The sequence below is a fragment of the Vicugna pacos genome, chromosome 20, assembly GCF_048564905.1.
Source record: "Vicugna pacos chromosome 20, VicPac4, whole genome shotgun sequence".
In the NCBI taxonomy this organism is placed as follows: domain Eukaryota; kingdom Metazoa; phylum Chordata; class Mammalia; order Artiodactyla; family Camelidae; genus Vicugna; species Vicugna pacos.
In genome coordinates, this window is record NC_133006.1 from 30600946 (window position 1) to 30615507 (window position 14562).

General features: G+C 40.6%; 1 protein-coding gene across 2 annotated transcripts in view; it reads right to left on the minus strand.

Annotated features, from left to right (window-relative positions):
* E2F3 (E2F transcription factor 3) overlaps window positions 1-14562 on the minus strand; it is a 66119-nt gene that overhangs the window by 15426 nt on the left and 36131 nt on the right. The window lies entirely within an intron of this gene.

Consider the following 14562-nt stretch of genomic DNA (forward strand, 5'->3'; position numbering starts at 1 on the left):
GTGCTCAACGGGAGGCCCAGCCATTTGGACCTAAGCAGGAGTAAAGGCTGACATGAGCAATGCTACATAGATCACCCACAGGGCACCTTCGTGAGGTACTACCAAGGGTGACTTTTACCATAAAGGAAGTATGTGCTAACTTTAGGACCTCAGCCCCAACTCTGATGACATGCCTCTGTAATGAAATAGTTGCACTGTTGAGCATTTCGGAAAATGTACACATGAAAATAACAGGAACAACTGTCAGGCGGCCAAGCAGTGGGCTGAGGGGACATCCATAGTGTCTGTCCACCTGGCATTTGTTGCCCCCTTTTCTTCACTTGGGGAAAGAACTTCTCCCTGGTTCTCAAATTCACGTGGTTTCTTTTGTCTCCAAGCTTGAAAACAAAAGGCCTGACAGTGTTCAGCATCTTAGGCTGGCCCTTTGCCCCTCCCAGCAAGGGTACAGAAGTGAGTACCTTCACCTGGGCCCACCAATCAGCGCGGGCCAGTCCATTGGCTACCGTGATTGGCTGATGGATGGGCCCATGACCGAAGCAGGATGAGTCAGAGAAGGGATTTTTGTTGGAAACTACTGGGAAAGTCCTGGGTTCTTTTCACTGGGAGTTATTAGGCCGGTAGGGTGTAAGCCTGGCGCTACCTGGGAACTGAGCCAACAGAGAGCAGAGTTAAGAGCTGGAGAGAGACTGAATCCCAGTGCCTTAGAGGGAGGCACGAGATATTTCCAGTCCCAAAGGCAAACCTACCTCAGACTCCCATTTCTGTGAGCTGACCAGATCCCTTTTGTGGTAGGAGGTAAGTATGAGATTCCTACCCCTTGCAACCAAGAATCCTGACTTTGAATATGAACTATTTAACACATTCAGCGTTTGGGTTCTTAAAATCCATACGCCATGTTAATTGCTTTCCACCTGATTGCGTTATCTCATTTCTACAACAACCCTATAAGGTAGTTGTTACTATTCATTCCTATTTTACAGGAGAAAATGGAGGTCTAGAGCTCTTAAATAACTTTTCCAAGAACCCCACAGCCAGGAAATATGCCTACTCCGAAGTCCGTGCTTGCAACCACTTCATGAAATGACTGTGAAAGACTGCCATATAAAAATATCTGAAAAGTCTTATTAAATTAATACCATCTTACTTTATGATAAACTTAAGGAGTTTCATTTTACTCATAATTTTTAAAACCTTTCCTTTACATGATAAGTGCACATAATAATTCAAACAGCACAAAAGGGTATAGACAGACAGCAAGTAACTCAGAATAAAAAAAAATCTTTCTCCCATTCTGGATCTTCAGTCCCCTTCCTCAAAGGCAAGCACTGTGAAGTTAGTTAGATATCCTTTCAGATAGTCCAGTACATGTATAGCTGTAAACCACTGCACCTTATAAAAGCTTTTTACACAAATGGTAGCAAACCACATACTACTCTATCAATGTCTCGGAGTCTGGTCCCTATCAGCAAATAGAATGACCTTATTTTTTCAGAGCTGCATAATATTGTATTCTTTAATATACCATGATTTGTTTACTTAGCTGGACACCTACTAATGGACATTTAACATCCCTCTACTATAACCACTTTCCCAGCAGACATTCATGACGGCATCGTGGGGTAGAGAACTTAAGGATTTACCTGCAGTCTCCGTTAACAAGTCACAGACACCAGGATTAAACTCAGGTCTATTCAAATAATCTGTCGGTGACCGTGACTTCCCTGGGCTGACTGAGATGTCTCTGCTTTTCTGCCATAGCAATTTCTGGGCTGCGAGGGCATGCTTTTACCACCATCACACCTGTTCGGCTCCAGGTTTCCTCACTGGACCCTGAGCTCAGGTCTTAAGTAGGTTTGTTTCCCCAGAGCCTTGCACATGGCATACACTCAGTCAAATTTACTTCTTTATTTTGAATGAACCAGGGAATAAATCCCCCAAGTCTCTTGGCAGGTAAATCACATTACCAACCTGTAAAGGGGATATTTAAATATATGTATTTACACATGCTGGCAATTAATCTACATTATTTGGAAAGATTTTCAAGAAATATATAGGGGAAAAATTAAGGTTGCAGAATGATATGTATAACATGATCTCATAGGGTAAAAAACTATAAAACTATAGACCTCAATATAAAATTTTCCATGTATCCACAGAGGAAAAGTCTGAAAAGATCCACATCAAATGTTAAAGGAGATTATCTCTGAGAAGTAAAATTAAGTATGAGGTAATGATTTCATGTTTATAGTTCTGTAATATTTGGTTGGATTTTACAAAGTGATGTGTCTGTATACACATTAAATTTATATCTTTCAAACTAACACTTCCACTTTTGGGAGTATATTCTGAGAACATTTATGTTGTTTCTAGGGTTTGTCTATTAAAAACAGCACAGTCAGTTTCTTGAATATTTATACTTTGCCACATATGTCCAACGTAAGTGCCCCATCTCAGAAGAAAAATTCAGTAAGTTATTGTACATTTATATAATGGGATGTTATGTAATTAATAATGAGGTACATCTATATATGTAAGTTTTTTCTTTAAAAAGCAGGTTTGAATAGTAAAATTGTATTTCTGTGGGGAAACTATATGCCTAGAAAGTATCTAAATAGTTTAAGAGTATTAATCTTTGGGTAGTAGGATTATGGTGATTTTATTTTCTTAACTTTTTATATTAATAAATGACTTTAAAGTCAGTGTGAGTATCTTGCATAACAAGAAAAACAAAAAGCTTTTCCATTTAGAGTTAAACCAAATAAGTCTAGTGGTTTATACCCATCCAGCATGCATGGGTATGTGTTCAAATCAGAAAGAGGGTATGCTACCAGAACGAGCGTCCCATTTCATGGTGGGAAGGGAAGTGGTTCTTATATACCATTCAGCCAAACCACAGGAAAAAATTAAATGAAGGAAAAGGCATGCCTGCTATGGGTTAACAAGCTGTGGACACTAAAATAAATTCCCTTTACCCCAGTTAATAGATCTGAGCAAAGGAAAAAACTAGATACATGATCCATTTTGTCTCAAAGCCAAGGATGAGACAAGGCATTTTGAACAGAGGAAGAAGGGAAATAGAAGAAAATGGAAATTACATAAATAGAATGAAGACCAGACTAAGTACAATAGTGAAATAACCCAAAGGAGGGAACCTCCAGCTTGAGACTGGACCACAGTTAAATCATCACTTGGATTCTAGCCGTTAGGTCAGTGGGTTAGGGCATGAGGAGTTTAAGAAAAGAATACCTAGTTTCCAGTTGTGACTATATATTAACTCAATCTGGTTAACCATTTATAAGTCCATTCAAACATTTATTAAGTGCATACCCGGCCCCACACAGGCAGATGAACATAAAGGTGATGCGGTGGTTCCTGCCATAAAAGAGGGTACAGACAACAACTGGCAGGAAATGCATGATAAATACTGCAAGAGTCTGTGACTAGGTACAGGAGGGCAGGACGGAGGGCTGGACAGAGCAGTGTGAGGAGACCTGGAGAAAGTGGTTAGAGGTGGTGGTGCTTGAGCCAAGTCCTGGTAAGCAAATGGGCTTCTCTTCTCGCAGAGAAGAGAGTGGAAGTTGGGGGACTTAATTGGGCTGTCCAAGCATGGCCAGAAGCCCAGAGACTTGGAAGGAGCTGGGTTTGGAGGTGCTGGTAGGGAATGGGGTGGGGGGGGGGCTTTGGTGCAGAGAATGAAGAAGGAGCCAGATCATGGTCCCTTCCATGCCAGGCTAATAACCACACTCCCAGCATCAACCTCTCATTGCCATGAGGTTACCTAAGATGAAGAGCTCTGAGTCTCCTCTGCCATGTTTTTTCCCAGCAAGAGCTTAGCTCAGAATCTATCAAGAGCAGCATTTCTGCTGGTACATAAGGAGCCTAATTAGAAACCAACATCTCAGAGAACTGCCCAAGTGAAGGGCACACAGGAAGTTCTGACGGAGGCACTTGGCGACAGGAGCAGCAAGAGTGCATTTCACTGTAGGGGTGGGTTTCCCCTTACACCCCACATCCCAGCCACCACCAGCTGGCAGAATATGCTCTCTTCCTTCTCAGATGCATCGCTCTCCACGCCCGCCTCACTGCCCCAGCTAAATTCCCCCATCGTCTCTCTCTGGATTTCTAGAATGGACCCCAAACCTGGCCATCTTTCTTCTTTTGATTTTGAACCTACAGATCTAGGGTATTTTAACTTCATTCTAACTTGTATTTGTGGACTAGTTTGGGAATCTAACTACCTACATGTGAATATTTCTAAAAGAAAAGGAATCTCAAACTGATGAACAACTTTTGGAATAGAAGCTGTTTACTTATGAACTGGTGACTGCCTTCCTTTCTCTATACATTTTTTAAAACAATCATTTAAGGCAATTTAAAAATAAATAAATGCACATGATTTTTAAAAATGCACTAGCTCAGGGATCTATCTCCCCAAGGTAGCCCATTCCACCATAGAAGCGGAAGACTCCCAATCCTGTCTCCCAGCTTCCCTGGAACCTGGGCTGGGACAGGCAGACACACCCGCCCCAGATTTGTAATCTGGAGTTGCTCCTGCGAAGCAGCAGAGTGAGGTGGTGATGGCTGTGGGTTGATGTTCTAGCTGTGGTTCTTCCTTGTTTCTGCCTGTTGGCCAAGCCCGGTTCTCTAATCTTCCTGGCATTTCAGTAAGTTATCCAATATCCTTTCAATAAACTCCTTTTCTGCCTGAGTTGGCCAGAGCTGGGTTCTATTGGTTGGTTACAACAGCGTCAGTTTCCTGATCCCACTGTTAATCAGCTGTCTTCCTGGAACACATCTGAACAGTGGTATGGAGGAGAAAATTCGAGCCCTGATGTATCTGAAGCGTGCATTTCACCCTCACACTTCACAGCGTGATGAAGTGAAGAACTTAAGGCTGAACATCAGTTGCCCTGGGAACTCTGAAGGCACTACTCCCGGGTTTTTATGTAGTGCTGCCGATGAGAAGCCTGCAGCCACAGATTCTTATTCCTTTGAAGCAATTCGATCTTAATCTCCCTGGAAGGTTCCAGGCCTGTCTTACATCGACCATAAAATTTCCCAATGTACATTCAGGTGAACATCTTTTTCTCACTCACCACGTGAGGAACTCGTGGGCTCCTAGAAACCATATGCTTGGCCTTCAGCTGTGACAAGTATTCATGTTGTAAAACCATTCCCTCTCACTGTCTTGCTCTGATCTTTCTGGAATTCCTATTCTTCTTGGGTTGTTCCTCTAAAGCTATTTATTTGTTTGCTTGTTTGTTTATTGAATTTTCATTTTTGGTGGGGGGGGGGGTAATTCGGTTTACTTTTTTCAATGGAGGCACTGGGGATTGAGCCCAGGACCTCATGCATGCATGCTAGGCATGCACTCTGCCACCAAGCTCTACGCTACCCACTAAACCTTTTATTTTCTATTTTTCTTGTCTTTTTTTTTCATTGTTCTACTTACTGATCAAATTTACTTGCTTACCTCAAATTTAGCTTCTACTTCACTTCTTTAAAAAATCTGGGTAATTTAAAAAAATCTAGATGATTTTCAAGAACATTTTATTTTGCTCCCTGATCAACCTGTTTTTAAAGCATCTTGTTCTTGTTTTATGAATAGCCTAGCCTCTCCAATGCCATCATTTCTTTTAAAGTTTTCTTTTGTTTCCTTTTCATCTGTGTTCTCCATAGTCATATTTTCCTACCTTAAAAAATATATGTATCTTCTTGGTCTCACTCTATAATGTCTTTTCTCAAATGTCTTGTCAAGCTCAAACGTCTTGTCAAGCTTTGTGTCTTTAAAACGCATATTTAAGAATAAAGCAATACAGTGACAACTGGGAGCTGTATGATTCAAGTTGAAGTGATACCCTTAGGGGCCAGAATGGAGCCAATCCATTTATTTTGAGATTTCTCAAAAATTACTTGTCTGCGGGAAAGACTCCTGGATTCTGGACATATATTCTGCATGAAGACCTTGATGAGAATCCCCTTTTTGCTCTTGGTCTTGTCACACAAGCTTTGGTGGCTCTCCAGGGCAGACTGACACCCTCTCTGGCCATGGCTTCCTCTGTCTACTTTACTGATGGCCCCTCCTCCACTCACTCTCTGTGTTCCAGAAATTTGTTAAATTAATCTTGTCCACTGAAGGCCCTCCTCTCAATGATTAAAAGTAAGAAAAAGTTTACTATTATTTTCATAGGGTTTCAAGAGAAAGAAGATAAACACATATGACAATCTGCCTTTCTGAACCAGAATGGCCTTCCATGTATTTAATTCTCACCCATCAGCAAGTGGTACTGATGGCTCACTAGGTGCAAGGCACTGTGCTTGGCACTTTATATTAGTAAACGAACTCACGTAATAGAGGTAATGGTTTCTTTTGCAAAGAGGAGCGGAAGCCCTAATATCTTTCCTACCTTAGTCTCTACCCCGATAATTGAATGTTGATCTTAAAAAGCAAGAACTTCTGAAAACTTTTTACAGATTAATTCTATATCTGTATCTATATCTAACACCAAATTAAGACTAAATGGGGGGAAGGGGGCTGTAGCTCAGTGGTAGACTGCATACTTAACATGCAGGAGGTCCTGGATTCAATCCCCAGTACCTCCATTTAAAAAAAAAAAGAAAGAACAGAGTAAATGGTTAGGAAGCTTAAGAGAAAAGCCTGATTAATAAGTTACACAGACCTAATGTTACTCAGATGAAATAAGAGAAAATGACTAATACTTTTAATAATATGAAACTCTATGATGAGCTTTTATATCTGTGAGTCATAGAGGTCTCTAAATTACAGTGGGCAAAAGGTTTTCAATCCCCCATACAATGCTTACACTTTATTATTCCCTTCGAAGTCTGAATTCTATATGCTTTTACAGAAAAATAAATGACAGGGAAAACTGTGCAATTAAATTGCTAACTGAAAAGACAGTTTTACATTTATTCATATTACCAAATTCATAATGTGTTCTTCTTTAATTTAAATGATTGCTAGCCTTTAAATATGTAGTTATTGCCCATAAAATGGAATTTAAGAATTCTTCTCTCCAGACATCTGAATTTCCAATTTGGAGGTTGGCAAAAGTATTTAAAATATATTCCGTGACGGGCAGTTCAGAAGCTTCTGCTCTCACTCTGCTGCTCAGATGTCTCCCTGCAGTGGTGTACTTGAATCTCCCACTGGAAGACTGTTTAGTTTATCTCTACTTCCCTTTCCAATTTCTAGTTTTTTGTTTTACGATTTTATCTCACCTCAACATCAATGGAATAAACCAGGAAGTTGACAAACATTTCCTGTAAAAGACCGGGTAGTAAATATTTCAGACCTTGTGGGACACAGCTCTGTTGTAGCTACGCCACACGGCTACTGTAGCAGGAAAGCAGCCAGAACAAATAAATGAATGAGCTTGACTGTATTCCAATAAAACTTTATTTATAAAACAGGCAGTGGACCAGATTTGGCCCTTAGGCCACTGTTTGTGGACTTACGGGGTAAATCATTATCTTTCTGCAATTTTAATTATGTTTTATAAATGGATATCTATCTTGCTCATGCCAAATACTAAAATTTTATGAGGTGAGAAAGCCAATCATCTTTTGGGGTAATGGAATTACATCTCTGTCATCTTTGTGTTACATGTGAGGACCAGAAACAAGTACTAAAAATACAAGCAAATTTGAGCTACCCACTTGAATAGCTGGACCTCATCCCATCCATGGAAAACAATGCTAATTAACCACAGGAAGATACTCCTTTTGATGTCCTCAGCCATTCATAGCTAGAAAGACAGTTTATAGGTGCAATAAGGAGCTATAAACAAATTCATACTATGGGTTTAACAGATCAATTTTAGAGTAGTAATTCAATTGCTTCATTACTGGTACCAAAAAAACCTGTCAGCAAACTTTTTCCCACTGAGCTACTGTTAACACATGAGGGTAGTGTAGTTGTTCTGAATCTGAACTGGTGAGTTCACAGAAGCTTACTTTGGAACATAAGTGCTACAATGGCTTGCAGCATGGCGCTAGGACCTTAAATCCTAGAAAAAGAGCATGTGTTTAAGTATCCCTCAGGCTCCAAAGGACAGGGCACTTGGCTCTGTAGGACATAGTTTTACAAACTATCTCCTGGTGCAGGATTACAATACATGGACTTCAAGAATAGTTTTGGAAGATTTAAGAATTGAAGAACTCTCTTAAAATAGTAAAATATTACTTTAAGAAATACAAAGAACCAAAAGCTGACATCAGCTAGTCTCATGTCAGGAATATCTAATACTCATACAACTGACTGGAAGGCCAAAGAGTGCTGCTCTCCTGTTCACTCAACTTTTATTTAGTGGCAAACTCAATTCCTGTATTTGAGGGCTGGGAGTTTCCAGGCTGCAGTACAGTAAGGAGGAACCCAGGTGGTAGTTGATAAACTCCGAGTTGAGAAAAGATGTTGCTGGGGAGATCAAGAGAGCTAGAATTTGCACAGAGAACCAGAAAGGAAGGAAGTGTTCAGATAGTCTTGGAAATCTGCAGAAGGTCCCTTGGATTCAGTAGACTCTTGATTAGTGCATGCATGTGAAGAAAGTACCCCGGGCCTGGAAAAAATGAACACCTGAAAGCAATAGAAAGTGACTAGAGCTTCCACAGGGCCTGAAACCAAAGGCACATTGTTCCTACAATTGTTCTCAGACTGGGAAAAAACCCCAAACCACCATAATTCATGAGGCACAGGCTAAAGTACTCAGAGGGTGTTGTCTCATGCTCTGATTGAGGCAAAATTAGCCTTTGAATATACACTGCTCTGGCCCCACCCAGCAAAGCAAAATCTGAAAGATCAAACTGTTTCTAAGATACTTAAGTGCATCTCAGAACAAAACTCAAGAATACTTAGAGATACAAAAACATCTAGTACCCAGTGAGGACTATCATCCATCCGGAGGTTACCAGCCTTCCAAGGAAGCGTGAAAGTCCCATCCATATTCAGGAGAAAAATCAATCAACAGAAACTGACCTCAAACCAAGACAAATGTTAGAATTAGTAGACAAAGATACAGATAAAAGTTAATGGAACTCTACTCCGTATGTTCAAAAAAGTTAAGTAGAGACACGAATGATACAAACCTACAGATTCAAGAAGTTCAATAAGTCCCAAACACAAGAAACATAAAGAAATCTAGACCAAGGCAAATCACAATCAAATTGCTCCAAATTAGTGACAAAGAGAGAACATCTTGAAAGCAGCCAGAGGGGTGAAAAAAGTTATGTTACAAACAGAAAAAAAATGATGGGATTGGTAAGAATGTAGACAGAAGATAGTAGAGCAACATCTTTCAAAGCATTGAAAAGAAATGAAACTGTCAAACCAGAATTCCATACCCAGCAAAAATATCTTTCAAAATCCAACGGGAATACAGAGACTTATGTGGGTCAAGGATTTTGTTACAGTATTATATATAACAGGCGGAAGTTAAACAAACCAACCAACCCTAAATGTCCACTGTCCATTAACTGGGGAATGGTTAAATAAACTGTATCATACACCCACATTAGAGAGCATCGTGCAGCTGCAGTATTTTAGGCAAGGTCCATTTTTGACTTTATGCAGTAAGAGAAAAAAAAGCAAGTCAGAATGGTATTTGTCTTCTATGTAAGACCAAAAACAGGTGAGGGGTGGAGGAAGTCAGTATGCTCTTCATCTAATGGTATAAGCAGGCCTTGGTTTTCATAGGTTACCCTGGGATTAATGAGTCTCTTCAGATGATCCCTACAAATTCTTCATCTTACCCATGCTCTTCCTGGCTGGATCACTAGCGAGCGAACAACTGTGGAATATTTAACATAGATCCCAATTCATACAATCCCCAACAAAGTGAATATAGGATTAGGCAACTTTTGAGATGGGAGAACAGCTCTAAAACACCCAGACAGGGAGGCGGGAGCAGATGATGGAAGAGCCCATGTTACTCTCATTGTTTTTTTCCCAATAACTTCAAAAGGAGCTTTATGTTTCTGGGGAACAGATTATTTAAAATGCAGTACCCACACATAAAAACGCAAGTTTACCCCCTCCATAATGACAGAGTTTTACCAACAGGCCTACTTATTTTTGAGATATTTCCTAGAATTTAAAAGACAGAATCTTATACCTACAGGGCAAAACAACACAGCCATCAACACAGAAAAAATAGTAGCATTTGAAAGGAGTCAATTCCTCCACTCACTTTCTGCAGCTTTGAGTCCCCAGCTTCTGACACATGAATTGGACTTTCACTCCCTGTTATACTAATGTGCAAACATTTTGATAGAGATCATGACCTAGAAGCCTCTCATTTTCCCCATAAAGGTTCTGACCAAGGTCTTAGTGTTTTTCTACTTCATAATGAGCCTCTACCTCTTGAGGCACAGAAGAAAAATCAAACAGGGCTACAGCAGTGATGGGTAATAAATACATATGAAATTGCATTCATTTTCCAAATGCACATAAAAAAAGATCTTGAAAACATACAAGGACTAAATGCTATTAAAAAAATGTGGGATGGAATAGTGGTGATACAATAGCCCTTAAAAATGTGCAAACTTGCTAATACTGAATTTGAAGAATGTGGAGACAAAGAAAAGTGTTTTTTATCTAAATGGCTTTTGAAAAAAATGCTAGTGTGTTGTACAGGAGAGCGATGATGATAATGCTAACCTTTATTAATGACGAAAATCAATAACAGACTATAAAGTTTACCGAGGACCGGCCCAGGTGGAAGAAATCAGGCTCTGTCGGGGGCAACAGTGACTGGTACAGCCAGGTGATCACTCTGATAGCCTGTCTCCTTTTAAACAAGTGGGTGTTTTTCTAACCTATTTATCTCCTCACTACGTCTAGCCTATATGCCTTGTAACAATTCTAGACAATGGATGTTACCTCAATAGATGTTATGTTAATTGGGAGACTAAAGGGAGATCTCACTCAGACATAGAAAACAAACTTATGGTTACCAGGGCGGGGAAGGGGGTGGGAAGGGATACAGTGGGAGTTGCAGATTGGCAGATACTAACTACTATATATAAAACAGATAAACAACAAGTTTATACTATACAGCACAGGGAACTATAGTCAATATCTTGTAGTAACTTACAGTGGAAAAGAATATGAAAATTGATATATGCACGTTCCTATATGACTGACGTATGCTATACACTAGAAATTGACACAACATTGTAAACTGACTATACTTCCAAAAAATATATATATAAAAGAGAGGTCTCAAAAATTGCTCCAGTTGAACCCGACAATTTGGAGAACAGTTTCTCCCCCAGCCTATGTACAGTCAGCCCTCCGTCTCAGTGGGGTCCGCGTCTGCTGAATTTGGTATCCGGAGAGGGTCCTAGACCCAACCTTCTGCGGATACTGAGAGATGACTGAACTTATATCCAGTTGGCAAAGGGGGTGCACGAAGTACAAACACTCTCTGCATCTCTGAAGCCGTACCTACATCACATCCTCCCCCTGCTTCTCAACCTGAAAACCTCACCTGTGGCCAAGTGAGTTCACAAACCTGAAAGGCATTGCTTTTCCTGATTAGGTGACCCCAAGTGCATGCCAGAGAGCTCCGCCTGAGGTCTTACCTGGGAATTCATCTAGAATTCCTGTGTTAACTTTCTTTTTACAATTACATATTATAAATGCAAAATAAATACCTGCTTATTAAAAATAATAACAAATACTTATCTGTGTGATGGATAAAACTTCCCGATCTCTATACATCAGTTAAAATTTACAGATGTTAGAGTTTTACAGAATAAAATGAACCAATCCAAAGACACTGACAGTTATATTAAACATATGATTAATAAATCCTTTAATTATTTTGGTACTTTTTTCAACTAATGGACTGCCAATTTTTCAAAAATCTCTATTTGTACTCACTCATTGCATTTGCTCACTGAAAGACGTGTGTGTGTATATGTGTGTGTGTGTGTAGACAGGGAGGAAAAGTGGACTATTTGAATCACACTCCAATTTAGAACTCTCTCGATGATGATCTCAGAGTTGTATAGAAAGGTGACTAAAATAAGAAGGTACAAGAACACATACATTATTCTGAGTGTTATTTCCACCATATTAGTATATAATTTTTTGGTCAGTTTGCAAAATATAACTTCAAAAAATCTTTTTTAAAACTTTGAGACCGTGGAGGATGGCAAGGCCTGTTGGCCAAGTTCCAGAGCTTTCTGGGCCTCAGTTTCCTCATCTGTACATAGTGGATACAGCAATAGAAAAATCCCTGGGATACTTTGCAGAGCCTCAGTGCCTGTGAGCATCTCTGAAGCCTCATCTACTGATACATCTCACTTCTTTCTGAACAAGATTCCTTGCGTCAGACAGGACTGACGAGAACCTGGCAAGTGCTAAATTCACCAGAAATTCTGACTAGATTAGTTATGAATAATATAATACGAAGAACACAGACATCAAAAACCATCATAGAAATTTAAGAACCTAAAGTCTCTTGATTTGAGTCTCAGTTCATAGCCAAACACACAAGCTGGCTCTTTCCCCAGCTCCTTCAACTGTTAAACCTGAGGATGGCTAAGGGGTGGGTGTGGGTGTGTGTGTCTGTAGCCTCAGCCACTGGATCGTTTCTTGAGCTCTTTCCCTCGGTTCCTAAGGGTTTGGTTCTGGAGTTGTCTGGAGCTGTAAAAGGGATGAGAGGATTTCCTTCTGTCCCCACCCTATCATCACACTGTTTATGACCAAATGGCACCCTTGTCAAAGCAATTGGGACACACCCTTGCCCCAGGACTGGTGGGAAAGAATGCTCACTTTATTATGAACAGTACCCTGTCTTCAGGGTAAGCAGGGTGTGCAGGAAGTTTTGTACTCAGTCCTTACCTTCCCTTTTAGCCAACTGTGACTCTCTACAGGGAACTTGTGCAGTGGGGTCAATTAATAAAATCATGGATTTTTAGGAGGGATCATCGACTCCTGCTGTGGACAAAGCAATATCTGATGGGCCAAAGGTGGGAAAAGGTCTAAGAAGGACCACAGCCTTCCCAGGGGCTCTCGGACAACAGAAGCTTCTGGAGGTCAAAGTTTCCCAGGAGGGTTGGAAGCCACCTGCTTAAGGCGTCAAAGCAGAGCCAAAGAGAAAAAAGCCAATCCCGACCCGCCCAGCACTTTGTCACTTTCCCTGCAGCCAACGAGATCAGCAAGACTATTACCAAGAAATCCAGGGGATTTGGAGAGAAACACATGCTGCAACCTGGGGTCTTCAAAAGCTGATGACTCAGCTTTTGAAAAAAGCAGAAAGAAAGTGATTTAAGCTTCAAGCAAGTTGCTATCTCAACTACAGATTTCCTGTTCTGACTATATTGGGTATTTTCAGGACCACTGTCTTACATGTGATATTTGGTCCCTGTTACAGTCCTTGTTGTGATAATCAAAATCACTTCAAAATAAGTGCACAAGTCCTGGTTCTCAAACTTGGATATACACTACAATCGACTGGGACATTTAAAAACTTCTGATGGCTGGGTCCCACCCCTGAGATACTGATTAGGTATATTTGTGTGGTCCAGGTGGCAGGATGTTTAAAAGCTACCCAACTGATTCTAATGCCTAGCAGAGTTTCAGAACCACTGTTGTAAGGGAAACCCTGGCTGGCAATTAGGCTCCGAAGGTACTGCCGCTTATGGGAAGTCTGCCTTAACCTGCCAAATACAAGCGTGATGATGGTGTGGCTAACACTCCTCAGAGGTAAATGTGTATTCTGTTCTGATACCAAATTATTTTTAAAGGCAGAGGGGCAACAGACAAGAAGGAACAATAATGCTTTTGTAGGAGGAAGACAAATCTCCGATGCTACAAAACTTTTAGCGTATTATAGAAACCAGTTTTGCTGGTTTTTTTATTCCACGACAAAGGGAAGCACTGACCCTATCGGCAGAATTTTGGATGTAAGATGTACTCGTCCAAAGCACAAGTGGTATATCTTTGTGGCTTCTGGAAAAACCCAGAGAAGCTTTCTGCTCAAAGAATACTACCATCAAAGAACAGGTATTGTCGTTTCCTGCCAGTCTTTCCATTTTCCCGTGTCAAGAAGGAAAGGACCAAACCGATCCACCTAAAAGGCAGAGCTATAAGATTCCAATTTTCCATTAAGAGATTAAATATAACCTCTAAGGCCATGGGTCTCAAACTTGAGCATGCTCAGAATCACCTGGAAGGCTCATTAAATGCAGACCGTGGGTTCCTGCCACACAGGGTCTGTGATTCTGCAGGTCAAGGATGGGGATTTGCATTTCCGACAAGTTCCCAGGTGATGCTGAGGCTGCTGGTGTGGGGACCACACTTTGGGGATCCCTGTTCTAAGGGCTCACAAATTGTGTGTTCCCCGAGTACCAAGAAATGTTTCTATTTTGTTTCAGGCTTTGCGATAAAGGGAAAACTCACTTTGAGTGAAACAAGACATTGTCTTACGATAAATCTTGAGATTTATGCCAAGAGATAAAATTTTATCATTCCTCTAGAGAGGAACAGATGGGTTCAGTTAACTTCATTCATTCACTTGTGTGTAAATGTTACCC